Below are 15,699 nucleotides of genomic sequence, written 5' to 3'. Positions count from 1 at the left end.
GTTAAGCATCCTTGAAAACAGCAATTAAATGAAAACATTTAATACTGCTTCATCTAAAACAACCATAACTTATTGGTGGTGACACAGTTGGGCTGAACCACCAGAGATGAAAATGGTCAGTCTGTATTCATTTCTTTCAATATAAATACACTCAAAATTAGTTATTATCTTTGCCCTGATGTTATGCATTGCAGTGTGCAAAACAATGGTTTCATCATCAAAATCTCTTCAAGTTAAACATTAGTGAAGCTCTAATGGAGATAAAGCAACCTCTCAGATTTTCTAATGGACTTTTTTTCCTAATCAGAGCCCTCTTTATGTATCTTTCATAATGATTTATTTTATAAAGATCTCAGGGATTACATCATTTTCTATGCGCTGTTCAAGATAAAGCTGTTTGCATCTCATAAAGAAGCATGTGAGAGCAAACTTGGTCAATTCAATTACTGTAAACTATCTTATGCACATGTAAAAGCTAATTATAAGGCAGCATGAGTAGGAATTTATATTGCTGGATGCAATATAAATAATATCAATGGTACATGTTTTTCCAGCCTGATTCAGTTTAAACACTTAAACGATTAATAACTGAAGAAGGTTCTTTTTAATACCCCGGAGAACGGGGGAACATTGTTTACAGAATTACTTCCTTGAGCTATTTAAAGAATTAAAGCCTGACATCAAAATAATATTGCTTCTCAAATCAAAAGTGCCATCTTTTTTTATTCTGCAAAGAGTAAAGATCAATTTCCACCTCAAGGTAAGATTATGGGTGAGCAAATCAACTTGCCTTATAATTAACTCAGTTTCTCAAAACTTTCTAAGAAAACTCTTGAGACAAGTTATTTCACTGAGAGCTCTCAGAGAAATCTGAAAATATTGGCACATATAGGAGTGCTTCACTCCACACACTTTAACTAGTGCCGGATTTACATATAAGCTAAACAAGCTATAGCTTAGGGCCCCAAGTGGGGCCCCCCAAAAAAATTAAAGGGAAAAAACCTGGATGTATATTTTCAAAATATAAGATAAAAAATGGATGAAATAAAACCTACATACAGCAACAGTGTTTTGTGTTGTGTAGGCTCCTGTGACGTAAGTTATGGGCCCCGCCTGCTAGCCTGCTCCCTAAAATATCACTGGTTTGCTCATTTCTATATCGTTTACTTTGATAAAATGCATATTTTGTTATGTACAAGTGGCTTTAGATACCTATTAGGTCCATAAATTATCATACAGCATATATTCAACACAAAAAAACAGTGACAATTTGTTGTTGACAAAGGACTGTTGGACATATAAAGGGCCCCATTACCTTCAGTAGCTTAGGGCCTCATCAAACTGAAATTGACTTTAACAAACAAGCTTCTGCAAATGAGCAGGAAGAACTAAATGGTGATGGTGGAGACGAGGGCTGGACCAGGATGTTTTGCTTCCTGAGGAAAAACAGAAAATGGCACCTACTGACACTGCTCCCACTTCCTCCTCTGCCACCATCTGATGCTACCTGAGGCAACTGGAGATGGTTTGGTGAAGCTGCAGAACACTGAAGGCAGCAGGGGAGAATAAAGGAGGCTGGAGAGGAGCAGGTGGCCAGGGAAGAAGCAAGGGCAGAGGAAGAGGTGGTAGTGGGGGTGGGCGACAAGCACAAGATGCAGCGAGGGGTGAACCCCTGCCACCCCTCCAGCTGTTCGCAGGCTGCTGCCTGAGGCAACTGCCTCACTAAGCCTCATGGGCCGGACAGCCCACTGGTGTAGACCCAGTTCACCAAACTGTCTCTTAGGAGCAAAAAAAATAAGATAAAAATAAAAAATGGGTCCATGCTTTGAAGGTGATGTCTACAAAGCCTGGGCCGTTGCCTGTCATATCTCCCCACTGCTGTTCCCCCTTCCTACTCTACGTAAATTTGCTCCGGAAAAGACAAACTGTCAATGGGAGCTCATTGTGCCCTGGACACAAATTTTGTATGCTCAGCTCATAACAGATTCAGGTGGGTGATTGAGTTTGCCGTTCTGCACCTGTTCCCCGGGTCTGAGCTTGTCCTCAGTTCCATAATGCACAACAATCATAAGTAAACCTGTAGTTAAATCATACTTTATACATCCATAATTACCAGTGTTTGTTTTTGGTGCATCGAAAATGGTAACCATATCTTTTTCTAAAAGTATCCACTAAACGGAGAGAAGGAGAGGAAATCATTGCCCACCTTGTTAATGGTAAAGTAAGGCGAGTCATACACACACAGCAAGCATTACAGAAATACACCCATCACCACTCTTCAGGGGCATTTTATTTTCACTCAACCCATATGATTGGCTGAAAGAAGCCATTTATTTCACATACTGAGGGGCTAGGTTGCAAGATCACCAAAAGCCTTCCACACTTGATGGCGTACAGTGTAACAGGTGAGGGCAAGAAGTGTCTGACCCAGACCTAAGACTATGAATCATGAACTATGTTGGGCATATTATTCCTTCAGAAACTGGCATTATTGATTTCCAGAATGACATCAAAAAAGGCTTTTTCCTTCTGCATGATTTTGACCTTTACCTGCTTTCAGAATTGAGGTAATAATCATGGTTCTGCAATTTCTTTTCTATATCATGCATGTCCTTGTGCAGAAATTAATAAGAGTTTTGAAGCCTAGCTAAACTAAATTTTAGACAAACATTCGGAGCATATGAACTGCCATATGTACCCTCTGAGAGCAGCCCCAACCCTTTCTAATTAAAATTTTTACTGAGGTGGCTTTTGCTGACACTGCTCTAATGAGAAATGCTCTGTTTTGTTTTCCAAGGAAATTGAATTTTCAGGCATTTAATTTGCCCCGATCCATTTTCCTCTTGGTGTTCTCTTCAGAATTTAGAACCGAAATTTGTTTTTGCTTTTTTTTAAAAAAATTGCTTGGATGCATGTGTCTGTCATCTCCTCAACTGAAGGTGGGTGTAAGATGACCCTAAGATCAGAGACAGTCTCCATCCCCTTGCCCACAGCTTTTAAGTGTTGAGGGAGGACCTCCTCTGTACTATTTTCCAAATGGTCCTCAGAGAATGAATTAGAAGGAACAATGCTCTTCATTTTACTGACCTCACCTTTCATAACTGGTAATGGTTGGGAACCACTCGTTTCAAGGATATAATTTCACATCATGTTTCACTAGACGTGTGACAAAAGAAGGAACTTTTATTTCTTCTCAAACTTTGTCACAAGGTCATATGCGGAGTCAAGCTTGAAGGAGAGTGATCCTGGATTGGAATGTCTATCAGAAAAGAAACCAAAAGCGTTGACGGTTGGTCAGCCTCCTTACTGATTTGTTTGCTGCGAAAGGCAGATGTCAGTGGAATTATTTGTGGATTTCAGCATGAAACTGGTGTGTCATTATCCATCTTGCTATGATTTCACATGTCAAATAGTCTTCAACAGTAGTAAAATTGTAGAAAAATACAAGGTGGCGTTGGTGCGGAAATTGGAGATATCCATCTTGATCTTCATGCTTTAATATTGAAGAAAGAAGAAACAAATGGCGGATTGCATACAATGGATTGGTTGCAGTTCAGCTAATCCAGCTTCTTCTACATCTTGTTGGTCAGAGGAATAATAAAAAGCATAATTATCAACAATTTGTGGAACTAATTTCTTTTGATGCTAGTTCCTTTAATGACTTGTGAAATGGCAGAAAGAGACAGATGCCTGTTTGCTTTCCCTACTTCTATACTGACACAAAAAAAGATGAAACCTTCCTCTGTTCTATGTTCTTTTTTTAGTGCTTTTCCTACCACCACCCACTTCATTCTTGGTTTTGCAATCAGCTCCTCTTCTTAATCTGTGCTTCCACATTACAGCATGTGTTATATTTTCACTGGCTGATATTTTCATTGGTAAATTGAGTAGCCATGTTTGCCTGCTGTGGCAAAAGCAACAATAAAATGAACCGTGGCACGTTAAGACTAGGACATTTATTGAGAGCTTCCACAAGCAAGAGCCAGTGTCAACAGATGTATAATGTACAGTGATGGCATTGAGGAAAGATTCAGCAATTGATGTCACCCTTGTCGATAAAATAAAGCTCACAGATAGACACATTTGTATTAATGTCATTTTTTAAAAAAATCGAAACTAAATATTAAGGACCTGTTCTTTCCACTGGCATCAACTCCCCCCTCCTTGAATGGTTATTTAATTGGCTTTTCATGCGATTAAAGTCCAGCAAAGACCTTGCGATCTGGATTTCTTGAGCCACTACTTCTGCTACAACTCTTTTAACGCACTGCAGAGGCTAGGCTCTACTGAAATCTCACAAATGGTTTTGGCCAATGAGGACATTTTCAACAACAGCTTCAGAAAATGAAATCCTTGTAATGAGAAAATTGCAGTTTAAATTGGGCCTTATTTCCAGGGCATTGTGAAGGTTAGAGAAGTGGAAGGATTTTGGAGGCACTGTGGGAATTGTTGAAATTGCAGGCACCATTTCTTGTAAGCTTCATTTTGCAAGAAGAAAATCTTAGTAACCATCTTTAACTCTGGAGAACAGAAATGTATGTGGCCATTTAGTGTTTCTTTTTAAGGTGGTTAATTTTCAAGATAAAAAAAAAATCAGCTTGCACTGTGGGTACTTGCAAACAAAGATTAAATCCCATTTTAGAAAATTCTGCTTTTCCTTTTGTGAAGTTCCTCTGCATTAAGTTGTTAATACTTGGCTTTGTTCATTTTCCATGTGTACTGTTGTCATAATAACAGATGATAATGTTGCCAGGCTCATGCCACAGCTTGATTGCTGTTGCTTGTGTGATTCCACATATAGAGGCATTGGAATCTTATGCAATAATACTCCATTGACTCCATAAGGAGTTTCATGAATAAAGCCGAACGGGACATATTATTTCAAAATCAGGATGTCAGGATGCTTGTCCCTGCCAAACAGACTCATCTGAAGGTCCTTGACTGTTATATCAGATTTACCTTAAGACTTGGGAGGAGGGTGAAGAATTTGTTCTTCTGGCTCAGGAAGCCCTGAATTCACCCCTGTACAACTTCAAATGTACCAAGCCAGTTGCAGCCCACTTGCTATGTATATTGTGTCTTCTGCCAGATGTATGGCAATCCAACTGTTATTTGCAGTCCCACGCAGGCAGAACAAAACTCAAACGCATACACAGAGACACAAACCATATCAAGCTCTAGATGAATGTTATGTACTGAGTTGAATAGGATCCAAAAGGCAGCAGTCTGATTGGTCCTGGAACAATAGGATTCAGAATGCAGCAGTCTGATTGGTCCTAGAACAATAGGGTCCAGAATGCAGCAGTCTGATTGGTCCACAGGAGCCACCCAATCCAGCTCCAGGTGGAAGTGAATCCGCAACTAGATTGGCCTACAGGTGAATCCCGGAATTAGCATATCACGTGGGGCCCATTGTTTAAATAATGTATATATAGCAGACATTCTGGGGGGACTTCCATACCTCCTCACCACTATGAGCTGAATAAAGAGCATGAAATCCACTCTTGACTCCGAGTATATTTCATGAGTGACCTACACATTGATGGTGGCTGTAACTGGTCTGTGGGTTCACCATGTGAGAGGTTGTGTAGGCCTGCTCCAAGCTCATCATCTCCAGCAAAGAAAGAAAAATAAGTATGGTACCTTTTCATCTCAAATTGTTACTGTTAAAGAGTGGGGATAATACCAAATGGGTTTAATAATACTTAGACATGAATAAGTTGTCCTCCCCCCCCCACCGTCCAAAATGGAAGGACTTGAGAAAAATCCATTGGAACCTTTTCATTTCCAAATAGATTTCAAATATATATCTGTCACCAGCCTGAACACTGTCTCCGTTTTGTCAACAACAAGAGGGGGGAGGAATCTCCCCAGAAACACAGTATATTGTCAGATGCAGCACATTTCAACAACCATGCTTTTGGAAAGAAAAGACAAGTAAATAACCCCTAATCTCCCACTACTTTGCTTAATTTGTTTCCGCTATCTTGAAACAGGCTATTACTGTGTTTATATATCAAAACATAATGCTTCTTGACTGCATGACAATCTCAAATGGGCTGAACGGCTGGGAGGGATCTGCACAGCTCTGTACACATCTGCCAGAAAGGAAAGAAGTCATGAAGCAGTAATTTGGAACTATCCACATGATTCCCAGCAAAGGATGCTAAAGACATGAGCATGCTGAGACATTGAGAGGAATGTGACAGACCAGCAATGCAGGCCAGTGCTTTCCCAGAGTGCCAAGTCCGAACTAGGGATACCCAGGTTAAAGTTCTAGCTTAGCTTCAAGGCTTAGAGGACACACCAGTCAGGAATGTAGACAAGAACTTCATTGACTCACTCTCTGACAAGTACAGTGGTACCTCAGGTTACATACGCTTCAGGTTACTTACGCTTCAGGTTACAGACTCCTCTAACCCAGAAATAGTACCTCGAGTTAAGAACTTTGCTTCAGGATGAGAACAGAAATTGTGCTCCGGCGGCACAGCAACAGCAGGAGGCCCCATTAGCTAAAGTGCTGCTTAAGAACAGTTTCAGGTTAAGTACAGACCTCCGGAACAGATTAAGTACTTAACCTGAGTTACCACTGTACAGGACACAGGAAATTCTTGACAGGATAAAACCGAGTCCAGTGCTACCTTGTGACTAAACGATAGGGATGTTCAGAGATTACATTCAATCAGTACTGTTTTTCTAGAAAAAGAGGTGCCGGAACTCACCATGAACCTCACCTTGCTCTCTTAGAATGGCAATGGCGCCCACCTGAGAGGTGCCAGAACTGAGTTTCGGTGAGTTCCAGCTGCAAAAAAGCACTGCATTCAATGCAAGTGCAATCTGTGCACAAGTATGACTACATACAAGCACAGTTATTCACAAGTAACATTCAACATGTGTGATATCTGTGCACACCTACACTTAAGTCCTGTTGAGGCATCATTCCTTAACATGGAATGGCAATATGTTTAGGGTCAAAAGAGTGGTGCACACCAATCTTGACCCTTGCTTACAGTCCACAGCCCTGTCTTTGCCACCTATGGCCTCCCATGTCCAGCTGAACACACTCAGAATCTTCTCCATGATTGAGAACCCTGCAGTATCCAGATTTGCAAAGGCTAGGGGGCTTCTAAGTGTGTTCAGTCAAAAGTGTTATGAAGGCCCCTTCAGACCTTCTTATTCAGTACAGGGAGGTCAAGGTGTGACACTGGGGGCCCTGTGCTTTTTATTTGTATTCCTGCTGGTCAGGCATAATGGTGAAGCAGATATGTTTGGCATGTAATGGAGCAGACATGTGTTTATATGCAGTTCCCAGATTATATCCCAACATGATTTTTCCCACTGAGAAGAACATGTAACACAGAATACAGTAGCCCTTACCTTGTTGCTGTACTGAAGCCTCTTGGTTAACAAACAATAAACATTGGCATATGCATTGTTGTCTATTCTCTGGTAACCTCTAGGTTGGATTATTGCAACACGTTATACTTAGGGCTGCCTCTGAAGATGGTTCAGAAGCTTCAGCTGGTGGAGAATTCAGCAGCCAGGTTGATCTGTGGCAGGAGACGGTTTGAACATATTACTCTGATCCTGGCCCAACTGCACTGGATACCAATTAGTTTCTGGACCCAATTCAAAGTACTGGTTTTGACCTATAAATCTTGAACGTCTCTGGACCACAATACTTGAAGGACCATGTCTCCCCATATAAGCTGTCTGCATTCATCCTCTGAGGCCCTTCTTTGTGTGCATCCTCCAAGTGAGGTCCAGAGGATGGCAACACAAGAATGGGCCTTTTCTGTAGTTGCTCCCCATTTGTGGAATGCTCTCCCCAGGGAGCTTCACCTGGAACCTTCATTATATATTTTTAGGCACCAGGCGAAAACGTTGCTCTTCAACCTGGCCTTTAGCTGATTAATATCCTACAGGCTTTTAAATCTGTCTGTGGGAAAGGGGTATAGTTTTCCTGTTTTGTTTTTAATTATTTACTTGTTTTTATCCTGTATTTTATTCTGTGAACCGCCCTGAGATCTTATGACGAAGGGCGGTATATAAAACAAACAAACACAAACAAACAAAAAGCAAGCAAGTACTGGTACTCTAAGGGCTCATGCAGACATTTTTTATTGCACATTCAGGATAATTTGTGCTTGCAATACTATGGTTAGTCATACGCGATCCCGCTTTCAATACCCTTTGAACTTGCAAAACTTTGGGGGTGGTCATACTGGTGTCCATCCCATAGTTGCCTGCAATGTTTTATACCACCAATATTCTGGTATATTTTTGTCCCACTTTCATTGTGCTGGAGCCCCTGTGGACACCAGTTAACGTTGTAGCATTGGGGAAAACCTTGCAGAACAAACAGAAGCCCAATATATCCACCATTAATGCACTCTTACTGGGTCATGAACATGTTACAGAATGCACCCGCAATAAAACACCAGTCTGGAGAGGCCCTTATATATGGAAAACGTAAGTTCTGGTGTGCTTAATGGTGCTGATCTCACATTAAATATGACCTTGCAGACAGACAACATAAATGTTTCATTTAAGTACACTGCATGGTTCAAGTATCCCTCCTCCTTTCGTTCTCTTGGGTTTTGCCTGTAATTTTCATTACACTTGTATGTGGTGAAAATATGTTCTCAAGGACAACGTTATTTATTTCTTTTAGTAGCACAGCTTTACAGAATTTAGATCACGGCAAGCATCAAATAGAATATTATGGGTCATGGAGTGGGAAACTCAGCAGAAGCTAATTGGGTATGCAGATCATATGAGTGTACATATTCATTGCGCATGAACACAACATTGATAACAGCTTCAGCGCTCATACCTCTTGTAGGATATTCTTGAACATGTTTCCCCACTCGCCCCGCAAATTTGCAGCTGAGAAACACTGAGGCATAACAAAAAGTAACTGTGGGGTAGGTCCATATCTCAGAGGTAGGGATATTGGAGAATTCCATCAGAAATGGAAATAGGAGCAAAAATTGACACAACTCACATGTTCATTGGCAGTCAGAAACAGAAATCGTGCAAGCTCATAAGAGCAGCATTCACTATCAATGGTTTTTAAGTTTTTAATTTTTTTGCAAATAGTTACATTGTTTTCTGCATTATTTTGGTGTTTCCCTTCCATTGAAATGCACTGAAATGAATTACATTAGTTTTGGCCATAGCAGATAGTGTGATGAACAATGTGGGTTCTAGTGGAAGCTGAACTGCAGCAGAATGAAAACAGTGCTGATTTTGATGAACATAGGAAAGGACAGAAATTGCTACCTCCTTACTCAGTGGTACAGCTCATGTTTTTTGTACAGCCGGTCCCAGGTTCAATCCAGTTAAAAGATTTATGGAGTCAATAATGACATGGAAAACCGCTGCTTTAGACCTTGGGCTGCCACAGCCTGACTGGGATGTTTGTCGTGATCTCAATTCTGCACTACTAAAAGAAATAAATAATGTTGTCCTTGAGAACATATTTTCCCCACATACAACTGTAATGAAAATTACAGGCAAAACCCAAGAGAACAAAAGGAGTAGGGATACTTCAATGATACAGTGTACTTAAATGAAACATTTATGTTGTCTGCCGGCAAGGTCATATTTAATAATACAGGGCTAGAAGTACAAATAGCCAGACTTTAGGCCTAGTCCCATGTCACCTTCCTATCCTTGAGGCAATGAGCTTACCAGCTTTTCACCAATCTGTCAAAAATAACTGTTCCAAGCTTGATAGATTTTCAAAATGGCAGGTTTGGGGGGGGGGGAATAAAGGCCTCAACACAGCTCAGAGTCATGACTATGGTTGCAATTTCATGCTGACTTAGCTGGAAGTGGGCCCTACTGGAAATAGTGGAACTTAATTCTCAATGAAAGCAATTGCATTAAGGTTAGATGTAAATAACTTATTGCAGTACTTTAAGTGGGACATAATCATTACTAACCTTACCTAGATTGGGAACAGACAATAGGAGTACAGCTGGCAGAAATTATTCCAGAAAATGTCAGGGTCTACTAAATAAAGAAACTGCTTCCTTACAAATGGAAAGTGGAAAATGTTATCATAAAGCATTTCAGCAATAATAATAAAAACAGTTATTTTAAACACATTTTCTAATAAAAAATTCAAGGGTAAGACACTTCTTTTGCATTTCATTTGCTACTACAAAAAAACACACCAAAATATGATAAATTGAACATTAAGATGATGAATTCTATCTGGCATCAAGCAGTTGAAGAGTACGTTCTAATTAAAATTTTCTGGAAAGACAACTACATTATCCTTCTATTAAAGATTAATGTCCTTGATAATCCTGGTGGTTTAGTATTCTGCAGTAAATTATTAAGATACTTGAAAAGTGATTTGATGTAAAGCTTCCAAATGAAAAAAAAAAGTCACCACAGCTTAATGACAGGAAAACAGTGTTTACGCTTTTTAATATGCTGATTGCATTGTCAAAACTAAGGGCAGTAAACAGCTTTAATGGAAACTCACTTGTTCCATTGCTGAAATTGTGTGCTCGACAGAATGAGCAAGCGTGAAATTGGGTTTCCCCCCTTTCCATCTCCATTTCTTCATCTGAAAGTAACACATAAGATGAACCCCCATTTTAGTTTTCCTACATGGTACTCAGGTGCCATACAATCTCCTGAAGAAGTCAAAAACAGGAATAAGTTATCATGGATCCAACATACAAAAAAGAGTGAGCAAGAGAGCTCCTTTACCCTCTTGTCCCATTGCACTCAAAAGGGTTCTTTGAGATTAAATCCTCATGTTAGCCTTGTACTTAGGTTTGCAAACACAGTGTGTGTACCTACTGTATAAAGAGAAAAAGTCACGCAGTATAGAACTAGGAATGTAAGAACAGAGGAAGCTTCCTTACACCAAGCAGTAGCAGATGGTATGGGGTGTTAGGGGAGGGGTAGTACCTCTGGAGGTGGAAACATCATGCTCCTTTGGGGGTAATTTGTTCACCGTTGGCCCCCGCCCTGCACTCAGCTCTCACCTGTGGCTCCTAGAAGCTGTTCATGTGACAATGGCCACACCTTGGGAAATAGCTTTTGACTGGCTAGCTAAGGCAGGTGAGGGTACCCAATGGGTCTCAAACCCTCAATGAGTTAGGGACTTCCCCTGCATGCGAAGACAGGCTCCAGTGGGTTGCCGGAAAGGACCAATTGCGGGTCCAATGGTCAAGAAGGCAGTTTCTGCATCTGCTGTAGAGGAAAGTGGCCCATCAACCTGTGAAGGTAGCCCATCTAGAAGAAGGAAAACTCTGATCCTAAACCTCCCCTGCCTTGTGGGATATCTTCAGGGGAGGAGAAAAAGCTAAGGAGTAACCCTACACAAATCTGAAGTGGAGTCCTTAAGGTGGTTGGATGATGCCTTGTGTTCCTCCTTCTGGCAACTCCTGCAGGAAGCTGGTGTCAAAAGTATTGTTCTGCTTTCCTTTGGAACACATCAGTGAGGCCAAGAGGTGGGGTCTTGTTACCAGGGCAGCTCAGGACTTCCACACACATTGACCAGGTTTGTGCCCCAGGGAGGTCACTTTGGTGTTGCTAACACAGTGGTGTGACTTCACCCCCAGAGGCACACTCCATTGTCTCTCAAGACAGATGGGTACCAACAACCAACAAGAACCGTTGCTGCATCTGAGTTGATGCTGCATACTGGTACAGAAAAAGGGAGGAATTAGGAGGTTGGTTTGGCCTGATTCCCATCACTACTGTGCTGGTCCCGAGGGTTAACCGTGCAGCGAGGTCCGAGTCCAGTCCGAGGTTGAGGGTGCGATATGGAGGCTGTCCGTCAAAACTGAAGCGGGGTCCAAGGCAGGGAGTCGGGTGAGGTCGGGAACTCTGGCAGAAGAGCAGGACAGGGTGCAGGCAGGAACATGCTACCAACAATGTTGCTCCTGCAACCTGGGACTGGGGCTGGCTGGCCTTTATCTGCCCCGAGGCATAGGGTGGCCCCGGTCCACAGGTGCCTCGCCTCTCCTGGCCTGGAGGCGAGCACTCCTCCTGTGGGAACTTAGTTCCCTCTGCCTCTCTGCCCTGAGCCTCTGCAGCTCAGGAGAGGATGGAGGGTTACCGGACCCAGAGGCAACCTCAGCTTCCCCTGACGGGGCTGAGAGTGGAGCACCTGCAGGCAATGGGTCCTCCATCACTTCAGGAGCCAGAGCAGACTCAGCTGGTCCCTGCACCTGAGGATCCAGCACAGGTGAGGACCCTTCAGGCTTAAGCCCCAGCCCCGGCTCAGCTGGTTCTGGAGGCAGGGACTCCTGTGCAGGCTGGGAGGACTTAGGTTCAGCCTCCGAGTCTGAATCCCAGGCCATCAAAACTTGGAAGCCCTACATGCATATAAGTGGGCTCCTTCATAATGATAGCAGGGAAGGCATAGCTGGTGTACATAGCATTCCCACACTTTCCCATTGGAACCTTCATAGGGCTCCTGGGAGCTGCTGTTGTGTGGTGGGAGGTTAATAAAGAATTCTTGGTACTTTAAACTCACGTGTGAAGAACCTTTGGTTCTCTAGATGTTGCCGAATTGTAACTCGCAACATCCTTGACCACTGTCCATGCATGTTAGGGCTGATGGGAGTTGTCATTCAGCAACATCTGGCAGTCCAAAGGATCTCCACTCCTGCTTTAACTAATTAAACTTCCTAGGCTTCTCAGGGAGAAGATGGGATAGTTAAAGGGTTATGAACTTCATAAACATGTACGGTATAGCTATCCCTCTAACAGACGTCTTTCTCTTGGTAATTAATGGCTGTTAAATGAGTTTCAGCCCATCTTGCTTGTAGGATTATCGCAGTGTTTCCCGTAGATGGGTCTCCAGATGTTTTTGGACTACAACTCCCATCATCCCAAGCTAGCAGGACCAGCTAGTGGTGGTCAGGGATGATGGGAATTGCAGTACAAAAACAGCTGGAGATTTGGAAAACACTGGATTATTGGGTGGGATTCAGCTAATGAGCAGCACCAATTGAAGCCCACACAAGAACTTGCACGAGCACAATGGAAATTCCCCCTTTCCTCCCCATGTGCACCCCCTGAGCATGTGCCTAGATTGTCTCTGATGGGGCCAGGAGATCCCCTGGAAAAGCCCATGGGGGAAAGAGAGGGAACATAGTTCCATCATGCAAGCAGAATTGCTTGTGCTGATTGAGGGATCTGCTTAACACTACATTGAATTTCTCCCATTATATTTAGGCTGGATATGAGTGGCTAAAGTTAAGGTGGTTGATACAAAGTTTTGAACATGTGTTATACTTTTTATCAGATTTTAGTATATATAATCTTTATTCTGAATGTAGGAACCCAAGCCTTACAAATTTAAATAAATAATCTATTATCACATCAGGCAATTGCTTGTCTATAGGAAGCAAGCTCAGAGGTGATAAGCTTATCACGTGCTTCCTTCGATCTAATGGAACATGTAAACTCACACACCATGTTACCAAAATGAATTAGAGTGCCATGGATGAACTCTGTTCACCCTTGGTAATTGTGCAGAAAAAATTCTATTATGCGCATCTCCTACCCAGTGGAAATTTAAGAATGGAATATGCTAATAGGGAGACAGAGAGTGATGGGAGATATTTGGGAAATGTATGCTCAACCAGAATACCAATTAATGACTAACAAAGGTAAAGTTGATTCTGGGGAAAGAGTGAAAAAAGAAGAAGTAATGTAACAGTTGGAGAGAAAACAGGAAGAGAATGGCTGGCATTTTGTGTCATTCTTGTGAATCCTGCCAACGTGATCCTGTAGAATGCCAGCTTCAACACACACAAAAATTGTGTGCATGCCTTTGTCACTTGGGAAAAAGGGGTTTGAAGTGTTGTGTGTTATACTAAACTTGATGAAAGGAGGTCATCACTGAAGGTTTGGGGTGAGGTTATTAATTTGTAACACCAAGCACTACCGTTTTGAAAGTACTATTCTCTTTGCATTCTTAAAGATGTCTCTTGGTGATGACTCCTTTTTCTGACTTTTTGAGAACCAAAATGCATGACAATCTATCTATAGTATCTCTCTATCTCTCTATTCATCTATCTATTAATTATACAACTAAGTTGCATTATGCTAGCAAAAGGAATGTCTAAACAAATTAAATGCATTGTGGAAGGAAAACCCAAATAACAGAAACAAGAAATAACTAGACATTTAAAGCTAAGATTTCCAAATCCTCATGGATCATTTAGTCTCCAGTCATTGGAAAATATATTTTGAAGTGGGCAGTACATGCAGTGAGCCAGCTGACAGCTCAAAGCTTTTTCCGGCAGTGATAATCACAGAAATCACTTCTCATGACCCTTTCTCTTATCATTTGCATCTTTGATTTTTTAAGTAGTTAATAGCTTCCCTCTCCCTCACCCCCCTCTCTCTGTGTGTGTATGTTTATGCATGTGTGATTTTCCAATGGGAATATGTCACATTAGCCTTGGGGCGAAACTGTAATCAGGATGAAGACCTTCCCCTTGAAAATTTCGACAGAATTTTCTTTCCCTTTGATAGTTTACAAATGCAATTTCTTTTCTCATTAATTATTGGAGAACAGTAGAAGGAAAAGTAGAAGAATTGTTTGTTGGAAATCCTGGAAGCCAAGACCCCAGTTTGGGACAAGTACTCTTTGGTGAGCGAACCCCAGCTGAGAGTTAGCACGACAAAACAGGCAGCAAAGAAAAATGTGGAAATATAGGCTATAAAACCTTTAAAGGTAACTTTCCAGTGAATTCCAAAATATCCCACTTCCCTAGCACACAGACAGAAAAAATGTTTGGTAAGTTATAAATTGGTTTACTTACAAAATGCTTCAAAGGTCAGATTCATGTGCTCTTCCATACAACAGTAAAACAGAAAAAAAGATGCACAGGCAGTAAAAGATTGCTTATTAACAAAATGGTAAAAGTTCCTAAAGTATTGGTATAGCAAAATGTTAGTTTCAGACTCCATTCTTGTCTGAAACAAAAGAGGTTGGTTGCAGCCATGCAACCGGAGAGAGCAGCTCAGAGCTCTTCACACGCCGAATTCACACGCAGACTGATTACGACAAAAGGCTTAGTTGCTCATTTGCTCCCAAGCTGAGGGGAAGTGACATAGGTTAAGCCTGGCAGGACAGTTTACTCTGTGGCATTAACCCATTCATGTATTAATTAGACTCAAGCATGATGGCTATGTGAGGCTTGTTACCCTACAGTTCTGGGTACAGCACTAAGCACAGTAAATTGATACAGCGGTCAAAGAAGAATCTTCTACAATGTGTCATGGGGGTGGTAGAGAGAAAGCTTTGTGATTTGAGAATTGTGACATGTCCCTACACATATGATCACATGGAGAAATTCATTTGTAATCCAAACCAACCAACCAGATAGATGATAGGTAGATGACAGACGGATGGATAGATGATGATAGATAGATAGATATAGATAGATGATAGATAGATAGATGATAGATAGATATAGATAGATGATACATAGGTACACCTCCGTCTAACAAGAAGCCTAAAGAAGCCTGTCTTATGGTTTTTCTATCATTATATTTCAGTTATGGTACTCCATTAAAATAATTTTTCCATTTAGGATTTCCAGCAAAACTTTGATTTCCCAAAGACTCTATTCTTGAATTTATTGATTCAACCTTAGTAATATTAACAGGTTCACACTTTTTAAATAGCTTCCACTGTAGCATTAT

At 41.4% G+C, this 15,699-nt stretch overlaps 2 long non-coding RNA genes across 2 annotated transcripts in view; both read right to left on the bottom strand.

Annotated features, from left to right (window-relative positions):
• LOC310767303 overlaps window positions 1-15,699 on the bottom strand; it is a 121,614-nt gene that overhangs the window by 10,809 nt on the left and 95,106 nt on the right. The window lies entirely within an intron of this gene.
• Window positions 3,170-5,191, bottom strand: LOC310766898. Its single transcript, XR_014550511.1, has 2 exons — window positions 4,960-5,191; window positions 3,170-3,493 (listed from the first exon to the last, which is right to left on the bottom strand). It is a non-coding gene; the product is annotated as an uncharacterized lncRNA (long non-coding RNA).

This window comes from Podarcis filfolensis, assembly GCF_964270895.1.
Source record: "Podarcis filfolensis genome assembly, chromosome: 7".
NCBI classification, from domain to species: Eukaryota; Metazoa; Chordata; class Lepidosauria; order Squamata; family Lacertidae; genus Podarcis; species Podarcis filfolensis.
Note: the sequence above shows the minus strand (reverse complement) of the source record. Positions and strands in the feature narration are given on the sequence as shown.